The sequence below is a fragment of the Triticum dicoccoides genome, chromosome 3B, assembly GCF_002162155.2.
Source record: "Triticum dicoccoides isolate Atlit2015 ecotype Zavitan chromosome 3B, WEW_v2.0, whole genome shotgun sequence".
Lineage (NCBI taxonomy): Eukaryota > Viridiplantae > Streptophyta > Magnoliopsida > Poales > Poaceae > Triticum > Triticum dicoccoides.
This window is the reverse complement of record NC_041385.1, coordinates 51,414,537-51,418,031: the sequence shown is the minus strand read 5'-3', so window position 1 is coordinate 51,418,031 and position 3,495 is coordinate 51,414,537.

Genomic DNA, 3,495 nt, shown 5'->3' with positions numbered 1-3,495 from the left:
CGTGGAGGGACAAATGGTCGGTGAGCAGGCGAATGAGGATCCGTCATGACTATGGCCATAGAGAATTCGGGCTTCCTGATGAGCAGTGGGCATTATACGTGTCCAAATGCAGCGCCGTGTGACATCTTCATGAAATTTTTGTACCTAAATGAGATGACGGAGAAGGAATCGTCGTTTTGGAGTTTAAAATACAAGCCATCAAATTTAGCCTAGCCCCTAGAGATGCTCTAACCATTGCAATCATAAAACGTTTGAATCATATCTACTGAAAATGGCAATTGAATTCGCGGTTATAAGACTATATTAGACAGTCTACGTATACACAATCCTAAAAAATTGGATGTGTGTATGAGAGAATCTTTTAGGCCATGTTGTATACTTACTCCGTCTAGATGTATAAGTCACCTTACGAAAACCAAATAATCCCAAAACACTTAGGTGCGATGCATTAACTCCCACCTTATTTGTTGTTTATTAAAATAAATAAAGTAATCAACCAATAATGACTTGAGACTACCAAACACGACATGCAACAGTTAGTTCATTACATGCAATGATATTAATTAGCAAATAAATATTAAGTTTTCTCGTTTTTCCCTTCGCCTTGACCGGGTGTACAACCTAAGATGTCTTATGCACCTGAATGAAAGGGAGTATGAAAATTTAGACAACAAGGTATACACACGCTGTTGGAGTAAATACTACACAGGATCGAATAATGCATCTCAACTAAACCGATTTATTAAGGCACGTTAGGTAGAAGTGGCCTTCACATCTCATCAACCAGCTGGAATGAATGCTTCGGACTAGCACATATTATTATTATTTATTATTTCATTTTATATGAAAACGACTTTATTTTCTTCTTCGTACTACAAAAGAGGATGTTTAGTCTGACTGTCTCAGAATTCGAGGTGTGGGCAGCTAAAACCAACGTAGTTGCTACATTCTGTAAAGTGAAAAGAGGAACGGGGTAGTAGGGTCGCACCGTCACAGCCAGCCAGGCGATGGAGATGCAGCAGTACGGCTGGCTTCCATGAAAAAGGAAAAAAAATGTATCGTGTGCACACTACTAGGAAAAAACCTAGTAATAGCGCGAGTTTTAAGGCTATCAGCAGCGCGAGCAGCCGCACTACTACTATAGCGCTACAGCTAATTGTTAGTAGTAGCGCGGTCCGCACTCACGCTACTACTGTTGACTATATCAACAACGCTTTTTCGAAACGCGCTACTATTAATTAGCTGTAGCGATTTCTTAGCCCCTTGCTACTGCTATATTTTTCATCATTTCCCCCCGCTTCCTACCCCATTTCAGTTTCAATAAACTGCAATTTTCAGATACTAGGTACTACTAGATATCTCATAAAGCATTATTTGAACTAAAACCACGACGAGTAATTTGGAACGGAGGGAGTACTAGATAGCAATTCATATATAGTCAACATGCATCCTCAAGCAGTACTAGGTGATATCGACGACGATCATCATATGTAGTTCTAGATGATATCGACGATGATCATCATATGTAGTTCTAGATGATATCGACGACGATCATCATATGTAGTTCTAGATGATATAGCCACAGACACATATGTAGTTCTAGATGATATCGACGATGATCATCATCCTCAAGCCTGGGCGGTGGGTGTTCCTGATAGTAATTAGGATGACATGTCCAACACGAAGATTCTTGCCAATGAGGAATCTCTTCCACCCAATCGAGTTTAAGTGTGTGCGACCGTCCGTGTCCATGCGGTAAGTACATGTTGATACGGAGGTCCTTGCGGTAAGGCGTAGTCCAGCTGAGCCTTCTTCATCAGGCTCGATACCACAACTCACAAATAGGCTATTTGCCAATTTCTAAATAAGAAAAACATATCAATTAATAAATAGCCTCGCACATACTCTTGCAAATATATTTCTATTAAGTATAGATTTCTACACTATCAAAAGACACAGTACTACACATTTGTACTAAGCATGAATTCTACTAATAAGTATATATGGATTATCTACATTATTAATAGTTCCTTAGATTCTACACTAATAAGCATGTGATCGGACTCTACACTAAAGCATATCATCGACTAGATTCCACACAACATATCATTGGACTCTACACTAAGCATATCATCAGATAATTTGCATTTGTAAGTATAACATACCATATCATGTCGATCGACCATGGTACTTGTCAGGCGGGTCACGAATGGCACCCCGACAAAGTCATCACGTGGCGGAATTATGTCCCATAGGTTGCATAGCTCCTACTCGCTTAGCCTCATTCTTTGAGCTACGATGGCTTCATGAAGTGGGTCCTCATCATCTTCATCGAGTGGGTCCTCATTATCTTCATCATCTTCGTCATCTTCATCATCTTCCACCAGGTTGATATAAATGACAGCCAGCTTGGGTCTTTCTGCTCTGAAGAAGAAGCTAATCAACTCACCACCAGTAAGACGCATGTGGGTGAGGAAACGGGCCCATCCATCTCCTCCAATCTGCGACATATTGCGTTCTTTCTCGACCTCCATAGTGCACGGCCCCCCAGGAGCCTCAAATGTCACATTGTCTCCTGTCAGCTTGTTGAATTTCAACCTCACATTGCATGGGACGATCTGTGTAAAAAAAGCAAAATGACACAATGCAGTAATGCCAACACTAAAAATAAAATAGTTGTTACATTTCATATAATTTCTTACCGCCGCATGACGAAAGCTCGGCTGGAAGTAGATGCCGAACAACTTGCCAGTTGCAAGGCTGCTGGCGCACCTTGACTTGCACAGTCGACATGGTGGTGGTGGTGATGGTGGCGCCATTTTCCTAAAGCAATATGAACAAAGGATTAATGATCCACTTCACAGGAAAGAAAAACAGTAGCATGTGATATTTTTGGTTCTTCTTCAGTTATATTTTCATAGCTTACTAACACCTTCTAGAATAGAACCAACACCTAGCAGGAAAATGCCAAATCTTCTGCGAGAAGCAATTTGATTCTTCTTCCGTGAGAAGAATTTGATGAACAATTATAATCCTAAGATCTAGCTAGGTGGTGCCAAATCTTCAGAGCTATCAACTAGCATACTAAATCAACTAAATCAAAATGTTTTATAAATCAACTAAATTAACTAGCCTACTAAATCAACTTGCCTACTAAATCAATTAAATCAAAATGTTCTAAATCAACTAAATCAACTAGCCTACTAAATCAACTAAATCAAAATGTTGCATATGAACTAGCCTACTAATCAAAATGTAGTAGGGAGGAGGGGTTGTGGATGGAGGAGGGAGGAGGGAGAAGGAGGGGCGACTGGAGGAGGGAGGAGAGAGTAGGATGGAGGAGGAAGGGTGGAGCGAGGAGGGGCCGGCCGGCGGCGAGTGGAGGAAGGACGGAGGAGGAGGTCGGTACCGAGTCCAGCGAGGAGGAGGAGGTGACGGCGGCGCAAAGGGAGGAGGGGTAGGCGCCGGTGGCCGGTGCGGGAGGACTGGCGCGGG